Here is a 27,624-nt window from a genome sequence, read left to right as displayed (position 1 = left end):
TCGTCAGTTCATCCCCCGCTTCTCTGCTCTGATGGCGCCTCTCTCCGCCTTGACTAAGAAGGGGGCCAACCCGAAAGACTGGTCACCTGAAGCCCACGACACCTTCTGCTCCTTAAAACGGGTGTTTACCTCCTCTCCCATTCTCCACAGACCGGAGTTGAACCGACAATTTACCTTGGAGGTGGACGCCTCCTCATCGGGAGCCGGGGCCGTGCTCATGCAGAAGTCGTCCACCGTGAAGATGGTTACCTGCGGGTTCTTCTCCAAAATCTTCTCGGCACCGGAACGCAATTATACCATTGGCGATCGGGAGCTCCTCGCTATCAAGTTGGCTCTGGAGGAGTGGCGCTACTTGTTGGAGGGTGCGGTATACCCGGTTATCATCTACACCGACCATAAAAACCTGGCGTATCTGCAATCCGCCCGGAGACTCAACCCACGACAAGCCCGCTGGTCCCTGTTCTTCACCCAGTTCGACTTCCAACTACATTTCCGGCCCGCGGACAAGAATGTGCGGGCTGATGCCTTGTCCCGGTCCTTCATACCGGCAGAGCAAGAGGAAGAGACGAACCAGCCCATCATCTGTCCCAGTAAGGTCATCCCAGTGGCTCCCGTCACCTTGGCACAGATACCCCCTGGGAAGACCTTCGACACGGAGACCGACAGACTAAAGGTCCTTCAATGGGGGCATTCTTCGAAAGTGGACGGACATGCCGGTCAGAAGAAGCTTGGAGCGCTATTGTTCGTCACTATTGGTGGCCGTCTCTCCATAAGGATGTCGTCTCCTTTGTCTCCGCTTGTCCATCCTGTGCCCGCAACAAGACACCCAAATACCTACCCTATGGTCATCTCCTGCCTCTGCCAATTCCCTCTGTTCCATGGCAACACATTGCCATGGATTTTATCACGTACTTGCCTTTATCTTCTGGGTATACAGTCATTTGGGTCGTGGTGGACCGATTCTCCAAGATGGCTCATTTCGTCCCCATGGCTGGCCTACCCTCTGCCCCGGAACTCGCCGATGCCTTCATTCAGCACATCTTCCGGCTGAACAGCTTTCCCCTGCATATAGTGTCCGACAGGGGAACTCAGTTCACCTCACGCTTCTGGACGGAGCTCTGTAAACATCTGGGAGTGTCTCTGGACTTTTCCCTCGGCCTACCATCCCCAGTCTAATGGCCAAGTCAAACGAGTCAACCAGGTCCTGACCTCCTTCCTTCGGCACTTCGTCAACGTCCATTATGACGACTGGTCCACGCTACTCCCTTGGGCTGAGTTCTCCCATAATCATCATGTCAGTGAGTCCTCCGCCTGCTCTCCCATATTGTCTACGGTCTTCAGCCTTCCGTGTCATTACCGATACCTTCTGCTTCTGATGTTCCCGCTGCAGACGCCCTGTCCCGAGACTTCTCCAATATATGGAGTACTGCCAAAACCTCACTTGAAGGTGCTTCCGCCCGGATGAAGACACATGCCGACAAGAGACGCCTTGTCTCCTGGGGATATGGTGTGATTTTCCTCCAAATATGTCCAGTTGAAGATTCCATCTTACAAGTTGGGTCTGCGGTACATCGGTCCTTTCAAGGTCATCAACCGGATCAACGAGGTCTCGTACAAACTGCAGCTACCGGCCACGATGCGTATCCCTAACTCCTTCCACGTATCCTTACTCAAGCCAGTCGTCCTTGGTCCTTACTTCTCTGATACCGGTACTTCTCCTCCTCCCATTGCCGAAGACGATGTGTATGCAGTAAGAGACATAGTAGCCATGAAGAGAGTATGGGGTAAGCAGTTCTTTGTTGATTGGGAGGGCTACGGTCCCGAAGACCGGTCCTGGGAACCCCGGGAGAACATTGCTGCTCCTCTGCTGCGCAACTTCTTGTCCCGGTTGCGGGGAGGGGGCGTGAGGGAGAGGGTACTGTCATGCTCCCGGGATCCCGGCGCTGCCTGTCGCTCACCGCTCCGGTCCCCGGTCTCTCTGTCCGCGGCTGCTCCTCTCGCTCCCCCTCCTGTGCGTCCTCCATGCCTCCCGTCTGCCGGTCCCAGTGTCCTGCTGCGACCCGGGACTCTGTGCCTGGCTCCCCTGCATCTCCTCCACCTCCCTCTCTGCTTCCTGCACTGGTCTCCGGCACTCAGGCCTCGCGCATGCGCATTAGGGCGCGGGCACGCTCACTCACCTCTTCTTAAAGGGCCAGCATCACTGGAACATGATATGGCTGATTACAGGTACAGGGTAAATAAGATTTCCTTTTCCATGTGGGCGGTGCCTGTTCAATGTGTTCTTGTAGCTAGGTGTGCAGGTCCCTCTGTGCTTTGTACCCAGGTTAACCCTGTCTCTTCCACAGTGCCTGTCTGCCTTCCTGAGTGTGTCCAGCTTGCCGGTGTCCCAGGAGTTGCCCCGGTGACTATCAGCTGTGGATCCCGCCATCTTCCGTCAGCCTGTACCCGTCACCGATCCTGGATTCCACGTGGTTACCTCAGCCTGCACTTCTCGCTGGACCTGGACCCCGTCTGCTGTTACCACTCGGCACCTGTACCTGGTTCCAGTCACCCGTCCTGCATATGTTTCCCGTTGGACTTACAGTATAGCCATATCCCGTACAGACTTCTGAAGGGCACAAAACCCGAACTCACTTGTGTCCCGGCTGCTGTGCATCTAGGCCCTCTGGGGAGGCCGCCAGACAGTCCCTGTATAGGGGTTCGCTTCTGGTTGTCTCTCTGGGAGAGTCCGGTGCACGGTCCTGTGGATCCACCTCTGGACTGAACGTTACACTACATATAGTGACCAGCTATAGACTATGGTGACTACATGTAGTGACCAGCCATAGACTGTGGTGACTACATATAGTGACCAGCCATAGACTGTGGTGACTACATATAGTGACCAGCCATAGACTGTGGTTACTACATATAGTGACCAGCCATAGACTGTGGTTACTACATATAGTGACCAGTCATAGACTGTGGTGACTACATATATTGACTAGCTACAGACTGTGGTGACTGCATATAGTGACCAGCCATAGACTGTGGGAACCGTTGCAGAGTTCTGACTTCACCAGAAGTAACCGAAATCAGACATTTGTGGGAGAAACTAGGATTTACTTGAGATATACAGAAATAGTATATATCATCGATGGAAAAAATGAAACTTATCTTAACCCCTTAACCCCCGACCACTGAAACACCCTAATGACCAACCATTTTTTGCAATTCTGACCTGTGTCACTTTGATAGGTTATAACTCTGAAACGTGTCAGCAGATCCCGGTGATTCTGAGAATGTTTTTTCATGACATATTGTACTTCATGTTAGTGGTAAATTTTGGCCGATACTTTTTGCATTTATTTGTGAAAAGTTCGGACATTTGGTGAACATTTTGCAATTTTCAAACTTTTAAATTTCATGCCCATAAATTTGAGAGTTATTTCATACAAAATAGTTACATTTCCCACTTGTCTACTTTACACCAGCGGAATTTTCAAAACAAAATGTCATTTTGTTAGGAAGTTAGAGGGGTCCTAGTTCATCAGCAATTTTTAATTTTTCCAACAAAATTTACAAAACCATTTTTTTAGCGACCAAATCTCGCTAGAAGTGACCTTGGGGGGGCCTAGGTGATAGAAAATACCCAAAAGTGACGCCATTCTAAAAAAATGCTCCCCTCAAGGTACTCAAAATCACATCCAAGAAGTTTATTTACCCTTTAGGTGCTTCACAGGAACAAAAGCAATGTGGAAGGAAAAAAAATGAAAATTTAACTTTTTTACACAAAAATGTATCATACTCTGTATAGGGAAGGTATAGAGGTATCGTACTGTGTATAGCGGAGCTATGGGAACATCATTCTGTGTATAGGGAGCTATGGGAACATCATACTGTGTATAGCAAGCTATGGGAACATCATACTGTGTATAGGGGAGCTATGGGAGCATCATACTGTGTATAGGGAGCTATGGGAACATCACACTGTGTATAGGGGAGCTATGGGAACATCATACTGTGTATAGGGAGCTATGGGAACATCACACTGTGTATGAGGGATCTATGGGAACTTCATGCTGTGTATAGAGGAGCTATAGGAACATCATACTGTGTATAGGGGATCTAGGGGAACATCATACTGTATATAGGGAGCTATAGGAACATCATACTGTGTATAGGGGATCTAGGGGAACATCATACTGTGTATGGAGGAGCTATAGGAACATCATACTGTGTATAGGGAGCTATGGGAACATCATACTGTGTATAGGGAGCTATGGGAACATCATACTGTGTATAGGGAGCTATAGGAACATCATACTGTGTATAGGGGAGCTATGGGAACATCTACTGTGTATAGGGGAGCTATAGGAACATCATACTATGTATAGAGGAGCTATAGGAACATCATTCTGTGTATAGGGGAGCTATGGGAACATCATACTGTGTATAGGGGAGCTATAGGAACATCATACTGTGTATAGGGAAGCTATGGGAACATCATACTGTGTATTGGTGAGCTATGGGAACATCTACTGTGTACAGGGGAGCTATGGGAACATCATACTATGTATAGGTGAGCTATGGGAACATCATACTGTATATAGGGAGCTATAGGAACATCATACTGTGTATAGGGGAGCTATGGGAACATCTACTGTGTATAGGGGAGCTATAGGAACATCATACTATGTATAGAGAAGCTATAGGAACATCATACTGTGTATAGGGGAGCTATGGGAACATCATACTGTGTATTGGTGAGCTATGGGAACATCTACTGTGTACAGGGGAGCTATGGGAACTTCATACTGTGTATGGAGGAGCTATAGGAACATCATACTGTGTATAGGGGAGCTATGGGAACATCACACTGTGTATAGGGGATCTATGGGAACTTCATACTGTGTATGGAGGAGCTATAGGAACATCATACTGTGTATAGGGAGCTATGGGAACATCATACTGTGTATAGGGAGAGAATGAAGGTTTTACCCAGCTCACCTGCTTGATAGGAGACTGAGACCTGTGGACCGTTCAAGGAAAAAGTTGGCAATTCTTTGGTAATGATGAAGGAAGATATTCCAGCAACTTGAGTCCAAACAGTAAATTCTTTAAAACGTTGATTCTTTATTATTTACATATTAAAAAGTCCATGTTGGGGTGAAACAAACCCAAGACAGAGATTGACTAAGAACCAAGTGTTTGATACGCGTCCTCTCTGTCTTGGGTTTGTTTCACCCCAACATGGACTTTTTAATATGTAAATAATAAAGAATCAACGTTTTAAAGATTTTCCTGTTTGGACTCAAGTTGCTGGAATATCTTCCTTCATGTGTATAGGGAGCTATGGGAACATCACACTGTGTATAGGGGATCTATGGGAACATCATATGTCGCGGGCAGAGGGGCCACGCTCGCCACGCTCGGGTCCGGGGCTGCTGCTGCTCGGTGGCTCGAGCGGTGGGCCGGACCCGGGGACTCGAGCAGCGCTCCTCGCCCACGAGTGAAAAGGGGTGGTTTGTTTGGGGAGATAGTTCGTGACGCCACCCACGGGTCGTGGTGATAATGGGCACCACTGCTACTGATGACGGGGACCCCGGGAGCGCTGGAAGGGAGCAACTAGGATGTTGGTTCCCCCTCCGTGGGTAGGGGTTGGTGATCCCGGGGCCTGGTGGTGGTACGGGGAGGCAGGATAGCTGGGGTGCAGGGTTGCGGAGGCACCGCTGCGCAGTGCCGGATGGCACTGTTGTACTCACTCAGGCACAGATTCACAGAGTCTCTGGTAAACCAAACGGCTGCAGTGTCTTTGCCCTCCCCGGACAGGTTGATGGTGGCTGTCTTTCCCTGCACCATCGTAGAAAGTATTGACTCCGATGGTTGCCCAACGGTAGTCCGCTCCCCGGCGTGTATATACCGAAGGAGCCCGTTTTGCCCACAGGCGCTGGCCCTTGGATCTCTAGCCTATGGCGGTGGCTTTTTATCCTCACTGTGTGGACGGTTGTCTTCTGTCGGGTCTTGGGTGTGAGGGAACCCCTGAGGTCCCATCACTATCTGATTTGACCGTTGTCGGCGGCTCCTAGCCTGGTCGGGGTCTGATGGCCCTGCCTTTGTGCTTGGTACAGATCTGCTCCCCAGCTCGGTACCGGCGGGCCACCGCCCGTCCCTGGTCCTACAGTTCCGCTGACCTGCGCCAACTCCTGCAGACGGCCACCACCGTCTGCCGACCTTGCTGACAGTCCCTGGGCTCCTACCCAGACACTAACAGTTTCTGTCCTCTCACTTTTAACTCCAACTCGAATCTGTCACTTTTCCCGCCTCCAGGCCTGTGAACTCCTCGGTGGGTGGGGCCAACCGCCTGGCTCCGCCCCACCTGGTGTGGACATCAGACCCTGGAGGAGGCAACAAGGATTTTGTTTGACTGTTGTTGACTATCCAGGGGAGGGGGTGTGTGTGATGTTGTGTTTGTGACTACCTGGCTAGTCCAGGGCATCACATTCTCCCTTGGTGAAATGCAGACCGTCCGCGCGCTGCCCGTCCATCGCCGGTTTTATTTCTGAATAATATAAATTTAACATGGGAAAACACATAACATTAAGCAGACTTTTAATTCTTCCCTTACGGGAGGCTTTTCTCTTAAACGTTACTAACGGTATAAAACATTTTTATTAATAACGGATGGGTCCATGTTCTTCCGCTCCCCCACCCAAGCAACCTACACCTTGATGCTGCCCCTAAGAAATGGGCAGCACCCCTTTACCCCAGTCCTGGTCTAGGTCACACGAGCGGGAACGGGTACGGTGTCTCGCACCCGGCTGTCATTTCAGGGGACCCCACGTCCAGGGGGGGCCCCTGACCCCCGGAGGCTAGTTACCGGTCCTGGTGGTGACCGGACCCCAGCCTTCTCTGCTGCGGGCCCTTCCTCCAATCTGCCTCTCCGGAGGCGGCAACGGAATACAGCCCACAAACTATTTACAAGACCACAAGTTCGTGGTTGGCCTGCAAGTTCTCGGCCTTGTCTCTGGAAGGGGGTTAGTGGAAACACATAAAGTCCCCAAGGGGACAACTTTCCTTTTTACGGACAGAAATCAGATGAGGTATTCGAATGATCATTGTTCATTCATTCAGATATTTACACAATCAGCATGCTGCACCCCTAGATGGTTGTTTCCCTATACCTAAGCGGGGGCCTACCTAGGTTGGGGCATGTGGACCTTTGGGGCCCAGTGTCGTTAGTAGCGGGCAATGGCATAGAGGAGACAACCGGTTCCTCTTCCCGCATGGCAGGTATGGCAGGTGGAGATCTACTGGGGCGTGGTATAGGTGCATCCCTTGGCGTTGGTCCAAGCGGCTCACTGGCGGAGGTTTTCGTTTCCATTTCTTCCACGGGTTGTGGGAACAGTATCACCGGAACAATTGCCGCACCGTTCTGCATAGGCCAGTCTGCTGGGAAGTCACCCATCATTGTGTGGATCAGCTCTTTTTCCTTTTCCCTGTTCGGTATGGAAACTGGAACTTCGTTTGCCAATCTCAAGGGGGGTGGACACCTCTTCAAGTGGTCCCTGGAAACCATAGCCGAGGTCTTTTCTTGGTCGCGACTAATTAGATAAGTCTTCTCATTCCCCCATTCAGTGGGCTGTATGACGTGCGGGGTTTTCTCCCACTGATCATCAAGCTTATGAGTTCTTCTCTTCCGTTTCAGCACTACATCCCCGGGCTCGAAGGGAACGGCTGGAGCCCGCTTGTTGAAGCGCTGTTCTTGTTTTTCTTAGCTCTGACGCAGATTCTTCTCCACATATTCCTGGACCCGTACTGCGCTTGCCGCCAGGTATCCCAGTCTGCAGTCGAAGGGAGGTCCTCTGGAACTTCCAAGTCCATTTCCAGGTCCACCGGCAGCCGGCCGGGTCGGGCTCTCATCAGATACGCCGGTGTGCATTTGGTAGAACCACAGGGGATGTTATTGTACATGTCTACCAGGTCAGGCAGCTTCTCCGGCCACAGGTTTCGCTCCTCCAACGGTAGTATCTTGAGGAGATCTAGAACCAGGTGGTTCATCTTCTCACACATCCCATTAGTCTGGGCATGGTATGGCGTGGTCCTGATCTTCTTACAACCGTATAATTGGCAAAACTCTTGAAACACCTCTGCTTCGAAGGCCAAACCCTGGTCCGTAAGCACCCTCTCTGGGTATCCGTGCGGTCGACAAAAGTAGGCCTGGAATGCTCTAGCTGCAGTATGGCCGGTCAGATCTTTGACTGGAACAACCACCATGAATCTCGAGTAGTGGTCCACGATGGTCAAGGCATAGGTGTACCCACTCCGGCTAGGTGCGAGCTTGACGTGGTCCAGGGCGACCAACTCCAGCGGTTGATGGGTAACGATTGGTCGTAGAGTGGCCTTCTGGCTGGCTTCGTCCCTTCTTCTTAGTGTACAGGGACCACACTCCCAGCATCAGGCCTCCACGGACTCCTGCATCCTGCTCCAATAGAACCGCTCTCTCAACAGCATCTCCAGCTTCTTCCAGCCAAAGTGCCCTTCACCATCATGGTAAGCTTGTAGAACTTTGGGCACGTTGACCTGGGGAACCACCAGCTGGCGAACCTTCTCATGAGTCTTTGGGTTGATCAATTCCCGATACAGCTTCCCTTGATGTAGGCACAGCCGGGCCCTTTCTTTCCATAGCCGCTGGGCTTCTGGGAGAGCAGCGGGGTCCATTCTGGAGGAGCCCCGTTCAGTCATGGTCTTGACTAACTGGACAGCAGGCGCCTGATTTTGAGCTTCTTGCCATCCCTGACTGGGTAACGGGTCCAGGTTCACCTGTTGCTGACTGACACAGGGCTTTTTAGCCAGTGGCCGGTGGAACGCTGGTAACTTGATTTCTTCAAGGTCATCATCTTCTGTCCCTCCATCCAGTAGGTGTGGCATTCGGGATAACGCGTCCGCATTGGTGTTCTTGCGGCCGGCTCTGTATTTGATAGTAAAGTCGTAGTTAGACAGCCGAGCCACCCACCTTTGTTCTAGGGTGCCCAGCTTGGCCGTGTCTAGGTGGGTTAACGGATTGCTGTCCGTGTAGGCAGTGAACTTTGCCACGGCAAGGTAATGCTTAAACCTTTCGGTGATTGCCCACACCAGAGCCAAGAGTTCAAGCTTGAAGGAGCTGTAATTCTCAGGGTTTCTTTCCGTGGGCCTGAGTTTCCTGCTGGCATAGGCGATCACTTTCTCCTTCCCGTCCTGGACCTGGGACAAGACTGCCCCTAGGCTCACATTGCTGGCGTCTGTGTAGAGGACGAACGGGAGGCCGTATTCGGGGTATGCTAGAATTTCTTCCCCAGTCAAGGCCGACTTCAGCTGGTGGAAGGACTCCTCATGCTTCTCTTCCCACACAAACGGGGGTCCAGGGGCTCTGCCACCCTTGGTCTGTCCCACGAGGAGGTCTTGCATAGGTGCAGCCTTCTTTGTGTACTCCTTGATGAAGCGGCGATAATAGCCCACCAGGCCCAGGAACTGCCTCACCTCTCTCACTGTGGTTGGTCGCGGCCAGTCCTGTAAAGCGGTAATCTTCTCGGAGTCTGGGGCGACACCCTCTGTGCTCACCACGTGTTCCAGGTACTGCACTTTGGGCTTCAACAGGTCGCACTTGGAGGGCTTGAGCTTCATCCCGTATTTGGCAAGAGACGCGAATACTTCAGCCAGGTGCCCTAGGTGCGCCTCGTACGTCTGGGAATACACAATCACGTCATCCAGATATAGCAAGACGGTCTCAAAATTGAGGTGTCCAAGGCAGCATTTCATGAGCCGTTGGAAGGTCCCGGGGGCGTTGCACAGCCCAAACGGCATACTGTTGAACTCGCAGAGTCCCATGGGGGTGGCAAATGCAGTCTTCTCACGATCTTCTGGTGCAACCGCCACCTGCCAGTACCCACTGGTAAGGTCAAGGGTAGAGAAATAGCAGTTTTCAGCGCAGCCAGCGACTCTTCAATACGGGGAAGAGGATAGGCATCTTTATGCATTATTTGATTGATCTTCCGGTAATCCACACACATTCTCATGGTGCCATCCTTCTTCTTTACCAGCACCAGTGGAGCTGCCCAGGGACTACAACTATCCCGTATGACCCCTGCCTCCTTCATGTTCCTCAACATGTCCTTAGCGCATTAATAGTGTGCTGGTTGTATTGGCCTATACCTCTCCTTGAAGAGTGGATGTGTGCCTGTGGGGATATGGAGTTGAACCCCTTTAATCCTCCCGAAGTCTAGCGGGTGTTTACTGAAAACCTGCTCGTACTCCTGTACTACCCTGTATGCTCCCTCTTTGTGATGCATGGGTGTCGCTTCCGTGCCTACATGCAGTTCCTGGCACCACTCCTCGGACTGTTCGAAGGGTGCGCCACTATTTGTGGGGGATGCAAAGGTAGGAGGGGTGGCTCCATGTTCGGCGTTGGGATCTATGGTGAGCAGCTTGGCAATGGTGGCGTAGCGGGGAAGCCTAACCTCTTCCTCCCCACAATTCAGCACTCTCACAGGCCCTTTTTGACGTCAATCACCCCTCTGGCCGCCATCACCGTCGGCCAGTGCTCTGAAGGCGTGGGCTCCACCATCACCGGGTAATCGTGCCCCTGGGGGTCTACTGCTGCCCTGCACCAAATCATCATCTCGCTTCTTGGTGGCACCACCAAGGGGGCCACATCCATCACCCTTACTCCACCAATCTCTCCACCCGTCAAGTTCACTTGCTGCCGATGCAGGAGGGCCCAGATCTAATGCTGTACTTCCCCCTGTCGGCCTCCTCCTGCAGTGGCGGCCAACTGCTGCAATAAAATCAGCACCTCACCTATACAATGCTCCATCACATTAGTCCCTAAAATTACTTTTGGGTTATGGTCACTGGGTTCATTCAGCACCACAATCATCCCTTGGTGTTTTAGCTCCGTACTTCCCACGGTTAGGGCCACTTCTTTGTATCCCACCTGGGTCATAGGGAGCCCATTGGCCGCGACAATGGTCAGGCTGTCATCAGGCGGGGCAAGTTTACCATTACCCCAATACTGCTGGTACAATGTATATGGCACAGTGGTTACCTGTGATCCTGTGTCCAATAGGGCCATGGTCGGGACGCTGTCCACTGCCAGGGGAATGATGGGGCGGGCTCCAACATACCGGTCTCGTCAATTGGGGGGGCCATTGGGGTCTACTCCTGAGGATTGGCCCTTGGCACCAGGGGTTGCTCGTTTAACGGGCATCGCCTCGAGTAGAGGCCAGGCTTGTTGCACCTGTAACAAATAGGAGGTCCATACCGCGAGTCATTGGTCCTTCTCTGCTGCATCCAGGGGACGTCCTCCGGGCTGTCGGCGAGCTGGATCTTCCCTGGGGGCTTGACTCTCGTCGGAAGCTGGAGTGCGGCAAGGATCTTGGCTAGGTCTCCATCCATGCTGCGGACCTGGGCAGCCAGTTCCTCCATCATCCCATCGGGCGCTGTAGGGGCCGGTAGAGCCGGATGAGGCGGTGCCACTGAGATGGGAGCGTTTTCAGCCAGCCATGGGGCCGCCTCAGGAGCGTCCGGTGTTCGGGTTTGCATGGCTTTGATGGCCCGTTCTTTCAATACTGCAAAGTCCAGATCGGGGTGTTTCAGGGCCCACAGCCGTAGCTGCTTGCGGTCTTCGGTAGACCCCAGCCCCTGCAGGAATTGTTCTACTAGCATCTTATTGCTGTCCACATCGTTAATGGTGTCCACTCGCTTCAGCGCACGGAGGGCTGTTTGCAGGCGCAAGGCATAGTCTCTTATATTATCCGCAGGCCGCTGTCAGCACTGATAAAGCTGCATCCGCAACTCCGCTTCCGTGCAGGTCTCAAAAGCGGTTTGGAGTTTCTCAAAAATGGTAGTCACTTAGGCCCGGTCCGCGTCGGTCCAGGTCTCCGTCTCCTGGTCAGCCGCACCGGTTAGCTGCCCTAGCACTACCGCCGCCCGTTGCCTGCCAGTCAGGGCATACAAATTAAGGACCGGTCTAATCTTTTTACGGAACGCCTGCAAAGCATCAGGCTTCCCATCGTATTGTGGTAGCCAGGCAGCACCAGGTACACAGGGCAGGGAGATCGGCATTACCTGGACAACCGCTGGACCTGCGGCTTCCCCCGCAGTTGCGGCCGGAGCAAGGGCCGCCCCATTTCCGTTTTCGGGCGCCGCCGCGGCTGTAACTGACGCTCCTCCGACTGCTCAGTCAGGTGCAGACATCTTTTTCCCGTCCCCCCTTGGTTCTTTCCAGCACTTCCTCCTTCTGGGGGCGGGGCTTCACTTTCGCGCCCTCACTGCTCGGGGAAGACGCTCGAGCGGGAAATCTTCGCGCCCAAGATGGCGAAACTTCAAATTTTTTGGCCGGATGCCACCGGCGGGGACTGCAAGGCGCACTTCTACCGGTAGGTAGATTGGTTCTAATCCTGTTCGGAGACGCCAAGTTGTCGCGAGCGGAGGGGCCGCACTCGCTATGCTCAGATCCGGGGCTGCTGCTGCTCGGTGGCTCGAGCGGTGGGCCGGACCCGGGGACTCGAGCAGCGCTCCTCGCCCACGAGTGAAAAGGGGTGGTTTGTTTAGGGAGATAGTTCGTGACGCCACCCACAGGTCATGGTGATAATGGGCACCACTGCTGCTGGTGACGGGGATCCCGGGAGCGATGGAAGGGAGCAGCTAGGATGTTGGTTCCCCCTCCATGGGTAGAGTTGGTGCTCCCGGGGCCCGGTGGCGATACTAGCAGGCAGGATAGCTGGGGTGCAGGGTTGCGGAGGCACCGAGGCGCGGTGCCGGATGGCACTGTTGTACTCACTCAGGCACAGATTCACAGAGTCTCTGGTAAACCAAACGCCAGGATGTCCCGCAGCCGGCTGCAGTGTCTTTGCTCTCCCCGGACAGGTTGATGGTGGCTGTCTTTCCCTGCACCGTTGTAGAAAGTATTGACTCCGATGGTTGCCCAACGGTAGTCCGCTCCCCGGCGTGTATATACCGAAGGAGCCCGTTTTGCCCGCAGGCGCTGGCCCTTGGATCTCTAGCCTATGGCGGTGGCTTTTTATCCTCACTGTGTGGACAGTTGCCTTCTGTCCGGTCTTGGGTATGAGGGAACCCCTGAGGTCCCGGTCACTATCTGATTTGACCGTTATCGGCGGCTCCTAGCCTGGTCGGGGTCTGATGGCCCTGCCTTTGTGCTTGGTACAGATCTGCTCCCCGGCTCGGTACCGGCGGGCCACCGCCCGTCCCCGGTCCTACAGTTCCACTGACCTGCGCCAACTCCTGCAGACGGCCACTACCGTCTGCCGACCTTGCTGACAGTGCCTGGGCTCCTACCCAGACACTAACAGTTTCTGTCCTCTCCCTTTCAACTCCAACTCGAATCTGTCACTTTTCCCGCCTCCAGGCCTGTGAACTCCTCGGTGGGTGGGGCCAACTGCCTGGCTCCGCCCCACCTGGTGTGGACATCAGACCCTGGAGGAGGCAACAAGGATTTTGTTTGACTGTTGTTGACTATCCAGGGGAGGGGGTGTGTGTGATGTTGTGTTTGTGACTACCTGGCTAGTCCAGGTCGTCACACATCCTGTGTATGGAGGAGCTATAGGAACATCATACTGTGTATAGGTAGCTATGGGAACATCATACTGTGTATAGGGAGCTATGAGAACATCATACTGTGTATAGGGAGCTATGGAAACATCATACTGTGTATAGGGAGCTATGGGAGCATCATACTGTGTTTAGGGAGCTATGGGAGCATCATACTGTGTATAGGGAGCTATGGGAGCATCATACTGTGTATAGGGAGCTATGGGAACATCATACTGTGTATAGGGAGCTATGGGAACATCATACTGTGTATAGGGAGCTATGGAAACATCATACTGTGTATAGGGAGCTATGGAAACATCATACTGTGTAAAGAGAGCTATGGGAACATCATACTATGTATAGGGAGCTATGGCAATGTGGCGCCCTGGGCAAGACAGGTCGTCACAGGTACTACAACACGCACCCCCACGCTGAGACAGGCACATCAGCCAGACACAAAATCCTTGTTGCCTCCCTCCAGGGGCTGATGTCCACACCAGGTGGGGTGGAGCCAGGCAGTTGGTCCCACCCACTGAGGAGTTCACAGTCCTGGAGGCGGGAAAGGGAAGGGAGTTCAGATCAGTTAGGGAAGTGAGAGTGGAGGAGCAAAACTGACCGTGTCCGGGTGCGTGGCCCGGACACATACAGCAAGGTTGGCAGACGGTTGTGGCCGTCTGCAGGAGAGGCCGATCATTGCGGAACCGTAGGATCGGGGACGAGCGGTGGCCCACCGGTACCGAACCGGGGAGAGAAGTGAAGCCAGCACACACAGGCAGGGCCTGCGGACCCCGACCAGGCTTGGAGCCGCTGTTAAAGGCCAAATCCATCAGTGACCGGAACCCCAGGGGTTTCCTAGTAGCCAAGACCCGATAGAAGGCAACCGTCCGACCAGAGAAAGGAAATACAGCTACCGCCACAGCTAGAGTTCCGAGGGCCAGAGCCTGCGGGCAAAAGGGGCTCCTCCGGCACCTATATGCTGGGGAGCGGGTTACCGGTGGGAAGCCATCGGAGCCGAACACATAAACAGGTGCAGGGAAAGACAGCCGCCATCAACTGTCCGGGAGAAGCCACAGCAGCCGGCTGCGGGACCCATCTATCCAGCCGTTTGGTTTACCAGAAACTTTGCGTGTATCTGTTGCTGAGTGAGTATACCAGTGCCATCCAGCACCGCATCGCGCTGTCCCCGCGACCCTGCACCTCACCAGCCCTGCTTCCCCGTCACCTCACCGGGCCCCGGGACCACCAACCCCTACCCACGGAGGGGGAAAAACATCTCAGCTGCTCCCTAACAACGTTCCCGGGATCCCCGTCACCAGCAGCGGTGGTGCCACCTTCACCACAAACCGTGGGTGGCGTCACGGACTAAATCACCAAACCACCCCTTTCACTCACGGGCGAGGAACGCCGCTCGAGTTCCCGGATCTGGCCCACCGCTTGAGCCACTGAGCAGCCGTCGCGGCAGCGCCGGACCCGAGCGTGCAGCGCGAGCAGCGGCGCACCCCCCGCCCGCGACAGCAAGATCATACTGTGTATAGGGGAGCTATGGGAACATCATACTGTGTATAGGGGAGCTAGGGGAATATCATGCTGTGTATAGGGGAGCTAGGGGAACATCATACTGTGTATAGGGAGCTATGGGAACATCACACTGTGTATAGGAGAGCTATGGGAACATCATACTGTGTATAGGGAGCTATGGGAACATCACACTGTGTATAAGGGATCTATGGAAACTTCATACTGTGTATGGAGGAGCTATAGGAACATCATACTGTGTATAGGGAGCTATGGGAATATCATACTGTGTATAGGGAGCTATGGGAACATCATACTGTATATAGGGAGCTATAGGAACATCATACTGTGTATAGGGGAGCTATGGGAACATCTATTGTGTATAGGGGAGCTATAGGAAGATCACACTATGTATAGAGGAGCTATAGGAACATCATTCTGTGTATAGGGGAGCTATGGGAACATCATACTGTGTATAGGGGAGCTATAGGAACATCATACTGTGTATAGGGGAACTATGTGAACATCATACTGTGTATTGGTGAGCTATGGGAACATCTACTGTGTACAGCGGAGCTATCGTAACATCATACTATGTATAGGGAAGCTATGGGAGCATCACACTGTGTATAGGGGATCTATGGGAACTTCATACTATGTATGGAGGAGCTATAGGAACATCATACTGTGTATAGGGAGCTATGGGAACATCACACTGTGAATAGGGGATCTATGGGAACATCATACCGTGTATGGAGGAGCTATAGGAACATGATACTGTGTATAGGGAGCTATGGGAACATCATACAGTGTATAGGGAGCTATGGGAACATCATACTGTGTATAGCGAGCTATGGGAACATCATACTGTGTATAGCGAGCTATGGGAACATCATACTGTGTATAGCGAGCTATGGGAACATCATACTGTGTATAGCGAGCTATGGGAACATCATACTGTGTATAGCAAGCTATAGGAACATCATACTGTGTATAGCGAGCTATAGGAACATCACACTGTGTATAAAGGAGCTATGGGAACATCTACTGTGTATAGGGGAGCTATAAGAGCATCATACTGTGTATAGAGGAGCTATAGGAACATCATTCTGTGTATAGGGGAGCTATGGGAACATCTATTGTGTATAGGGGAGCTATAGGAACATCATACTGTGTATAGGGGAACTATGGGAACATCATACTGTGTATTGGTGAGCTATAGGAATGATGTTCCCGTAGATCCCCTATGCACAGTGTGATGTTCCCATAGCTCCCTATACACAGTATGATGTTCCCATAGCTCCCTGTACACAGTAGATGTTCCCATAGTTCCCCTATACACAGTATGATTACTGTGTATAGGGGAACTATGGGAACATCTACTGTGTACAGGGAGCTATGGGAACATCATACTGTGTATAGGGAGCTATGGGAACATCACACTGTGTATAGGGGATCTACGGGAACATCATACTGTGTATGGAGGAGCTATAGGAACATCATACTGTGTATAGGGAGCTATGGGAACATCATACTGTGTATAGGGAGCTATGGGAACATCATACTGTATATAGGGAGCTATAGGAACATCATACTGTGTATAGGGGAGCTATGGGAACATCTATTGTGTATAGGGGAGCTATAGGAAGATCACACTATGTATAGAGGAGCTATAGGAACATCATTCTGTGTATAGGGGAGCTATGGGAACATCATACTGTGTATAGGGGAGCTATAGGAACATCATACTGTGTATAGGGGAACTATGTGAACATCATACTGTGTATTGGTGAGCTATGGGAACATCTACTGTGTACAGCGGAGCTATCGTAACATCATACTATGTATAGGGAAGCTATGGGAGCATCACACTGTGTATAGGGGATCTATGGGAACTTCATACTATGTATGGAGGAGCTATAGGAACATCATACTGTGTATAGGGAGCTATGGGAACATCACACTGTGAATAGGGGATCTATGGGAACATCATACCGTGTATGGAGGAGCTATAGGAACATGATACTGTGTATAGGGAGCTATGGGAACATCATACAGTGTATAGGGAGCTATGGGAACATCATACTGTGTATAGCGAGCTATGGGAACATCATACTGTGTATAGCGAGCTATGGGAACATCATACTGTGTATAGCGAGCTATGGGAACATCATACTGTGTATAGCGAGCTATGGGAACATCATACTGTGTATAGCAAGCTATAGGAACATCATACTGTGTATAGCGAGCTATAGGAACATCACACTGTGTATAAAGGAGCTATGGGAACATCTACTGTGTATAGGGGAGCTATAAGAGCATCATACTGTGTATAGAGGAGCTATAGGAACATCATTCTGTGTATAGGGGAGCTATGGGAACATCTATTGTGTATAGGGGAGCTATAGGAACATCATACTGTGTATAGGGGAACTATGGGAACATCATACTGTGTATTGGTGAGCTATAGGAATGATGTTCCCGTAGATCCCCTATGCACAGTGTGATGTTCCCATAGCTCCCTATACACAGTATGATGTTCCCATAGCTCCCTGTACACAGTAGATGTTCCCATAGTTCCCCTATACACAGTATGATTACTGTGTATAGGGGAACTATGGGAACATCTACTGTGTACAGGGAGCTATGGGAACATCATACTGTGTATAGGGAGCTATGGGAACATCACACTGTGTATAGGGGATCTACGGGAACATCATACTGTGTATGGAGGAGCTATAGGAACATCATACTGTGTATAGTGAGCTATGGGAACATCATACTGTGTATAGGGAGCTATGGGAACATCATACTGTATATAGGGAGCTATGGGAACATCATACTGTGTATAGGGGAGCTATGGGAACATCATACTGTGTATAGGGGAGCTATGGGAACATCATACTGTGTATAGGGGAACTATGGGAACATCATACTGTGTATTGGTGAGCCATAGGAACATCATACTGTGTATAGGGGAACTATGGGAACATCTACTGTGTACAGGGAGCTATGGGAACATCATACTGTGTATAGGGAGCTATGGGAACATCACACTGTGTATAGGGGATCTACGGGAACATCATACTGTGTATGGAGGAGCTATAGGAACATCATACTGTGTATAGTGAGCTATGGGAACATCATACTGTATATAGGGAGCTATGGGAACATCACACTGTATATAGGGGATCTACGGGAACATCATACTGTGTATGGAGGAGCTATAGGAACATCATACTGTGTATAGGGAGCTATGGGAACATCATACTGTGTATAGGGGAGCTATTGGAACATCTACTGTGTATAGGGGAGCTATGGGAACATCATACAGTGTATAGGGGAGCTATGGGAACATCATACTGTGTATAGGGGAGCTATGGGAACATCATACTGTGTATAGGAGAGCTATGGGAACATCATACTGTGTATAGGAGAGCTATGGGAACATTATACTGTGTATAGGAGAGCTATGGGAACATCATACTGTGTATTGGGGAGCTATGGGAACATCATACTGTGTATTGGGGAGCTATGGGAACATCATACTGTGTATATGGGAGCTATGGGAACATCATACTGTGTATATGGGAGCTATGGGAACATCATACTGTGTATAGGGGAGCTATGGGAACATTATACTGTGTATAGGGGAGCTATGGGAACATTATACTGTGTATAGGGGAGCTATGGGAACATCATACTGTGTATAGGGGAGCTATGGGAACATCATACTGTGTATAGGGGAGCTATGGGAACATCATACTGTGTATAGGGGAGCTATGGGAACATCATACTGTGTATAGGGGAGCTATGGGAACATCCTACTGTGTATTGGGGAGCTATGGGGACATCATACTGTGTATAGGGGAGCTATGGGGACATCATACTGTGTATAGGGGAGCTATGGCAACATCATACTGTGTATAGGGAGCTATGGGAACATCACACTGTGTATAGGGGATCTACGGGAACATCATACTGTGTATGGAGGAGCTATAGGAACATCATACTGTGTATAGTGAGCTATGGGAACATCATACTGTGTATAGGGAGCTATGGGAACATCATACTGTATATAGGGAGCTATGGGAACATCATACTGTGTATAGGGGAGCTATGGGAACATCATACTGTGTATAGGGGAGCTATGGGAACATCATACTGTGTATAGGGGAACTATGGGAACATCATACTGTGTATTGGTGAGCCATAGGAACATCATTCTGTGTATAGGGGAACTATGGGAACATCTACTGTGTACAGGGAGCTATGGGAACATCATACTGTGTATAGGGAGCTATGGGAACATCACACTGTGTATAGGGGATCTACGGGAACATCATACTGTGTATGGAGGAGCTATAGGAACATCATACTGTGTATAGTGAGCTATGGGAACATCATACTGTATATAGGGAGCTATGGGAACATCACACTGTATATAGGGGATCTACGGGAACATCATACTGTGTATGGAGGAGCTATAGGAACATCATACTGTGTATAGGGAGCTATGGGAACATCATACTGTGTATAGGGGAGCTATTGGAACATCTACTGTGTATAGGGGAGCTATGGGAACATCATACAGTGTATAGGGGAGCTATGGGAACATCATACTGTGTATAGGGGAGCTATGGGAACATCATACTGTGTATAGGAGAGCTATGGGAACATCATACTGTGTATAGGAGAGCTATGGGAACATTATTGTCACGCTCCCCGGGTCCTCGGCTCCCCTTCCCGGGTCTCCTGTCCCGCTCCCCGGCTCACCTGCCACGCTCCCCGTGTCCCAGTCTCTTGTGCCCGTCCTTCCTAGGCTCCCTGGCCGCCGATCCCGGCGCCCGACGGCCTCCCAGGCCCTGGCCGGCTCCCCTGCGTCCTCCTCTCAGCCTCCTTCCCTGGCTTCTGGCACCCGGGCCGCGCGCATGCGCATTAGGGCGCGCGCGCGGTCACTGACCCTTTCTTAAAGGGCCAGCGCCCATTAACAGGAAATGAGGTTAGACAGGTACGGGGTATAAAGGGGGTTCTTGTCCAAGGGGGCGGGGCCTGATCTTCGTGTTTTCTGAGCTAGGAGTCAGGTCTCCTTGTGTTTTCCTGCCATACTTACGTATCTCTCTTCTAGAGCTGATCCCGCCTCGCCATCCAGTCCTGCTGAATCCCGAGCCCCGCACGCTGTCCGTCTGCCATCTGACAGTCCGTACCATCTCGGATCCCTGCGGTGACCCGTCATCTCGCTCCAAAGGTTCCGGACCCCGCCTGACATCATCTTGGCTTCCGAACCTGAGCTACGTCACCCGGACTGCCATCTGTGACTCCGTGGTCCCAGGGACTCCTCCGCTACCTTCACTTGCACGGACTGTTCTGCTGCCCATCAGTGCTTCAGCTACCGGACTCCCTACCACCATCTTAGAGTTCGGCCCAGTGGATCCACCTCCTGGGTCTGCCCGACCGCCCGGCCCTGACAATTATACTGTGTATAGGAGAGCTATGGGAACATCATACTGTGTATTGGGGAGCTATGGGAACATCATACTGTGTATTGGGGAGCTATGGGAACATCATACTGTGTATATGGGAGCTATGGGAACATCATACTGTGTATATGGGAGCTATGGGAACATCATACTGTGTATAGGGGAGCTATGGGAACATTATACTGTGTATAGGGGAGCTATGGGAACATTATACTGTGTATAGGGGAGCTATGGGAACATCATACTGTGTATAGGGGAGCTATGGGAACATCATACTGTGTATAGGGGAGCTATGGGAACATCATATTGTGTATAGGGGAGCTATGGGAACATGATACTGTGTATAGGGGAGAAAAAATAAGAAATGATTTATCCGGCAACATGCGTCCAAGGTTAAAATCAGTTTATTATTACCCCCCCTAAAAAGTACACAGAACATGAGAAAAAAGTTCATTAAAAAAATCGCATGGGATTTTTTTATTCACTTTTTTGTCATGTTCTGTCTATTTTTGTTTTACAATAAACTGTTTTTAACCTTGGACGCATGTTGCCGTACAAATCCTTTTTTTCCCCTCAAGTTTGATGCCGACTTTATGTACTGAGCACTGCAGAAGGATCCCTCAGGAGTAGAGTTGAGCGCGGTCTGTGGTTCGAGGTTCTCCAGTTCGCGACTCGAGTGATTTTGGGGGCTGTTCTAGATAGAACTAGAACTCAAGCTTTTTGCTATAGCTCGATAGTTCTAGATACGCTCGAGAACGGTTCTAGCAGCAAAAAGACAAGCTAATTACTAGCTGGCTTTCTGCTGTAATAGTGTAAGTCACTCTGTGACTCACACTATTATGACATTTCAGTGTATAGTGTGCGGAACAGCGCATTCAGATCACTGCTGTATGGATAATGGCGATCGACATTTTTTTTTTTTCCCTTGTCTTCCTTCCCTAAGCGCGCGCGTGTAGTGGGGCGGGCCAGCATGTCAGCCAATCCCAGACACACACACAGCTAAATGGACTTTTAGCCAGAGAAGCAACGGCATGTGTGATAGGATGTCCATGTCACATGTCCCTGCATTATAAAACCGGACATTTTCCTCCAGCACGCCATTATCTGCTTTCTGCGTCCTTGGTGTCAGTCATCACTGGCGCAGCTCCTATCGCCGATACTGCTGTGTACGCTCCATACACAGCGCTGTACAGCATAGGGATAGCACTTTCTATCAGTCCTTTTAAGGGCTCATACCGGTAGGGTCAGAGCCATAGGTGACAGGTCCGTGAAAACAGAGTTTAACAGCTACACAAGATGACAGCGTCTGTGTAGCTAAGGTCAGGGATTTCCTCGCTGCATTTCCCCATTAGGAGGGATAGAAAGGCAGGCTTCCTTTCCTCTACCCAGAGACCCACAACCCTGCCACTGTACCCTCCTGCCCTTTGCACACTCAAACTCATTGTTACTCAGCCATTATACTAGCAAACACTGAGTGAACTTAGTGGCATCCTAAACGTGGCTGTTGGACTTCTGTATAGTCCCAGTAGTGCAAAGATATTTGCAGCACGTCTGCCTGCATTGCACACTCAAACTCATTATAACTAAGCCATTATACTAGCAAAAACTGCTGCAACTTAGTGGCATACAAAAAGTGGCTGTTGTACTCCATTTGTGCCCCACAGGTGCCAAGCTATTTACAGCACCTCTGCATGACACCCTCCTGCTCTGTTTTTAAAAGCTATAATAGCAAAAACTGCTGCAACTTAGTGGCATACAAAAAGTGGCTGTTGGACTCCATTTGTGACCCACAGGTGCCAAGCTATTTACAGCACCTCTGCATGACACCCTCCTGCTCTGTTTTTTAAAAGCTATAATAATAGCAAAAACTGCTGCAACTTAGTGGCATCCTAAACGTGGCTGTTGGACTTCTGTATTGTCCCACTAGTGCAACGATATTTGCAGCACCTCTGCCTGCATTGCACACTCAAACTCATTGTTACTTACTAAGACATTATAATACCAAAAATTGAGTAAACTTAGTGGCATACAAGAAGTGGCTGTTGTACTCCATTAGTGCCCCACTGGTGCAAATCTATGTGCAGCACCTCTGCATGACACCCTCCTGCTCTGTTTTTAATAAGCTATAATGATAGCAAAAAATACTGCCATTTAGTGGCATCATAGAACTGGCTGTTGTATTTCATTATTGTCCCACTGGTGCCAAGCTATTTCTAGCACCTCTGCATGACACCCTCATGCACATTTTGCTACGCTAATGTTCTAGCAAACTCAGGAAATTCATTGCTGCATTTGATAATTTGGAGGGATAGAAAGTGAGGCTTCCTTTAGCTTTTCCTTCTGTTCATAGACAGCATCTCCAAGTCCACACCTGAAGAGCAATTTCTCCTCCACGTGTAAGTGTGGAGAGGCAGCTAGTGCGCATGCGTGTGCCGATTTACCCCAGCTGCAGCCTAACTACAGTGTTTCGCCTAGTGAGTATGCTCAGCCTGACTGTGCCATTCCTGAGGCTAAGTCTTCATTTCGGGATACAGCGCATGCTCCCACACTTAGTGTGAAAAGCCTCTTTGCACAGGTACTTGCATTCCTTGCCGGGTCTAAGTCCTGTTTTGTGCCTAGACACCATGCTAAAGCTGATAGTCTTTTTTCAGAGACTCTATTTCATGCAACTGACCATGCTCAGGCACTTACTGCATCAGAGACTAGGTCCGGTAATGAACTCTTTGGCCCTGCCCCATATGTGGGGGGCCTATATAGACCACAGGGCATCAGGTGTCCTGATGATGTGGCCAGGCCACTCCCAAATGGCTTGCAGAGGCCCGCCCCTATGACTTGTCACCTCATTATTGATGGTCAGACGATGACTGGTGAGGTGTTTGTGTCGTGGCAGCCATGAGGTCATTATTGAAGTTGCGGTTCCAAATAGGATGCTAGTTATGCCACTCATGACGTGTCACTCTGCTTTTGTCTCCAGGAGGTGCATTGGGGTCCACCCTGGTTTGGGGCGGACCCAGGTTATAAAATGGGCTGGAGCCAACAAGGAGGTGCGCAGTCTTCTATTATGCTCCGAAAGAGCACACCTCCATGAGTTGAACCCATTGCGGCTTTAGGCCAGAGGTAGGCAGGGATAGGGCGTCGATGCAGGCCGCCACCACAGTTGGTAACGCAGAACGGTTAAGACCAGCTCCTGTACTACAAGTCCTGCTTGTGCAGCCCAGTGGCATTAACAGGCCTGCTGCTGATGCGCCTGCTGTCCATAGGTGTGGCCCCAATGCACATGGTCAGCGTACTGAATGGCCCCTGTGATGTTAACAGGGAGTTCCTGGGCTGGGTGGGCGTGTGGACCCTGTGACGCTAACAGGGCTCCCAGTCTCCAGATCCCAGTGGCGTCTAACTCGGTTCAGGCAACTATTAGTTTCATAGCCACACAGATCTGTATCCTCAACCTAACCTTCCAGTTGCCTACCTCTCCTTTTCGATCTGGGAGCACGGTGGACATTGACTGCTGATGGGGATATATACCTTTCTCTTTCTTTTCTTATTAATTTTCATTATATAGCGGTAACATAGTATACACCACCTTATCCAAATCTGCCAGTCCCACCGTAACAGATGGTGTTTCTTCATCAAATGTTACATTTGCTTAACCAACAAACCCACGGACAAAAACTTTTTTTCCCTTTCCAACACACCTGTTCCCCTTTCCACCAGCATTTGTCCTTTTTCAACTCATTTGGTATATGACCAAAAGTGCAACTCTGCAGGGACACCGTACTCAATGCCATGTCAGCACAGCAGCCAGCCCTCGGTCCCTCAGATGTGGACAAGTAAAAGCCCATTTCCTCCTATCCATGAGAAAGCGTTGAGATTCACTCTGTGCAGCACTGGTGTTTACTGGAAAAGCAGATCTAAGAATCCGTACCACCTTCTGCAGATACTCCTGTATACGTGCGTCCCTTTCTATGGCAGGAATTATTTCGCCAAATTTTGTCTTGTACCGAGGATCTAACAGTGTGGCAACCCAGTAGTTAGCATTACTTCGAATTCGTACAATCCGAGGGTCATGTTGTAGGTAGTGCAGCAAGAAGGCGCTCATGTGTCTTGTGCATCCAGGAGGACCAAGTCCTTGGTGTGTTGGTGGCAGAGAGGTGAGAATCGTGCCTCCTTCCTCTGCCCTCTCCCCCCAACCTCGCACAACCGAAATGTGAGCAAGCTCTCACTCATCTGCTGAGTCTTCCATGCCCATCACCAGTTCGTCCTCCATTTCTTCATGGGCTCCTGCACCTTCCTCAACAATTTTTGCTGATACTATGCGCCCTTGTTAATCCCTCTCCCCCACCGTCCCTTGACTTCCGCCTAGGTGCCGCTCACCGTCTGGACCTTGTAGATCTTATTATCCCTTTTGCATATGACTCCTCCTGTACTTCCTCCCCTTCCTCTTGGACCAACACCTGACTCCGAATAATGCATACAGTGTGCTCCATCTTGTAGATGACCAGAATTGTCACGCTGAGAATGGCATCGCCAGTGCTAAAGATCTTCGTCGACATTTGTAAACTGTGTAGAAGGGTGCATAGGTCCTTGATCTGACATCACTCCAGCAGCGTGATCTGCACCACCTCTGGATCAAGTTAGCCCAGGGTATACGTCATACCGTATTTCAGCAGGGCTCTGCGGTGTTGCCACAGACGCTGAAACATGTGCAGATTCAAATTCCTGCGTGTCGGAACATCGCATTTCAGGCGTTTAACCGCCAGACCCTAGGACTTCAGGAGCGATGAAAGTTGTTGAGCTGCTGGGTGCGAAGGATGAAAGTGAGCACATAGCAGCGTGCCCGCTGCACAAGGCCATGTAGGCCAGGATGGTATTTTAAAAATTGCTGGAGAATCAGATTCAACACGTGAGTGATACAAGGCACGTGTGTCACATTGCCCTGACGAAGGGCCGCAGACAGGTTTGCATCATTGCCGCACACGGCTGTTAAGTCACCAACTAATTTGTACTCCGGTCACCAGGTGACAACGTGTTCCTTTCGTGCATAGTGCTGATGATGGGAAAGGAGTCGATACCAGCGGCGCAGGTGGACGCAGGTTATGCTCACCCACTGGGCTGCGTTACCTTGACAGATGCAGAACCACAGGCTGAATGTAGGTGGTGAGTATCTCACAGATGAAGTACCATCATTCAGCTACAACCAATGGGAATACACCGCACCCTTTTTTAGGCCCTTCCTGTCTGCAGACCACTGCCAGACAAAGCTATGAACCTCTTGTTACTGTTACCCCCAGTTCAGTTTTATGAGTTTGTGTGCTTGTTACCTGTGACTACTTTTCCTGCTTGCTGTTTATGTACCTCGTTGGCCGATCCGCATTTCACCTCTGCTTGTTTTCTGATTAAGTCCTGGCCATCCCATTCTGTTCCTCTTCCTCAATTAATGTTTTTGACCCTGCATGACTACTTTTCTCTGGAACTGCAGCCTTCCACAGGTATTGATCAACTTGGGCCTTGTGTAATTACAAAACACTGTATAGGGGTTAAAGGGTTTCAGGGTTCTGGGTGTCCAGCTTGGTGAGTTGCTTCCCTCTAGCCTATCCTTTACAGCCCATCTGAGTGTGTCGATCCAGGCAGGCGTTACACCGTGCCCTGGTCAGAAGGCCATGTAGGCCGGGATAGTGTTTTAAAAATTGCTGGACAACCAGGTTCAACACGTGAGCCATACAAGGCACGTGTGTCACATTGCCCTGAAGAAGGGTCGCAGACTGGTTTGCATCATTGTCGCACCGACCTTCCCTGGCTGCTGGTTGAGTGGAGACAACCATTGATGAAACTCGGTCTCACTCTCCAGAGCTTACCGTCAACAATTCCTCAGCGGTGTCTCACATTTCCCCTACATTTCAAAGTAAACATTTGACCGCCTGATGGCCTTGAGCTCTGCTGCCAGCATAGTAAGGAGGTGTGTGGGATTCCTTGGGCGCAGTTACAAGGAAGGGTGGACTGACCACACAGGGTTTGGGCCGAGGTGGAGGACCCACACGAGGTTGAGGAGGCAGAAGCAGTGGAGGAACTTGTACATACAGAGGAAGGATTGACACACAAGTCGTGGGGACGGCAAGACTTGTACAGCAAACCCTTCTCCATCTCTCACCATAGTTACCCAGTGCCCAGTCAGCAACATGTAACTCCCCTGTCCATTACTGGTCCAAGTATCTGTGGTGAAATGCACCCTGTCACACACAGTTTCTCAAGGAATCGGTGAGGTTGTGTGCGACCTGCTGTGGTAGCGCGGGCACGCCTTTCTTGGAGAAGGAGTGACAACTGGCCATCGGCTCTTGGGGCACTGCAATGGGCATAAGGTCTCGAAAATCCTCGGTCTCAAAAGGGTGTAAAGGCAGCCTTTCTGTTGCCAACAAGTTGCAGATGATGAAACTCAACCTCTTAGGCATGTCATGCCCTTCGAAAATCATGTAAAACACAGCGAGGGGACTCCAACCACAGTCTCCCTCGTTTCCACTAATTGGGCCACACACACCCAACTTGACTGGCATCACTTGATCCCCCTTTTCAAAATGAAACAGATGCTTTGCATGAAGCACTCTCAAAAATACACGTGCCTTTCGTCTCCCTTGGCTGAGCCAGGGGAAGAAAAGTCCTCTGAGAGCCATGACTTGTTCATCTTTGTTCTTTTTTCAAAAGCGAGGGGACTCCAACCACAGTCTCCCTTGTTTCCACTAATTGGGCCACACACACCCCACTTGACTGGCATCACTTGATCCCCCTTTTCAAAATGAAACAGATGCTTTGCATGAAGCACTCTCAAAAATACATACATGGTAAGTTTTTTTTTAACTGCATGAGAGGACACACACTAGCTAGGGACCCCAACGTAGAGAAATACTTTGGCGTAGTGTTGGGGCTCTGTTGCATTGATCAATTCAATAGCTAAATTTCTCTTTATTTATATGTTCATGGCAATAATGCAGATTCCATTTTTTATATTTTCATTCTTACAATTAGCTATTGGATTTTTCATGTCAGTATTCACACAGCAGTTTCTGCTTTT

The sequence above is a fragment of the Anomaloglossus baeobatrachus genome, chromosome 7 (assembly GCF_048569485.1).
Source record: "Anomaloglossus baeobatrachus isolate aAnoBae1 chromosome 7, aAnoBae1.hap1, whole genome shotgun sequence".
In the NCBI taxonomy this organism is placed as follows: domain Eukaryota; kingdom Metazoa; phylum Chordata; class Amphibia; order Anura; family Aromobatidae; genus Anomaloglossus; species Anomaloglossus baeobatrachus.
The sequence above is the reverse complement of the archived record's forward strand: the minus strand, read 5'-3'. Positions refer to the sequence as shown.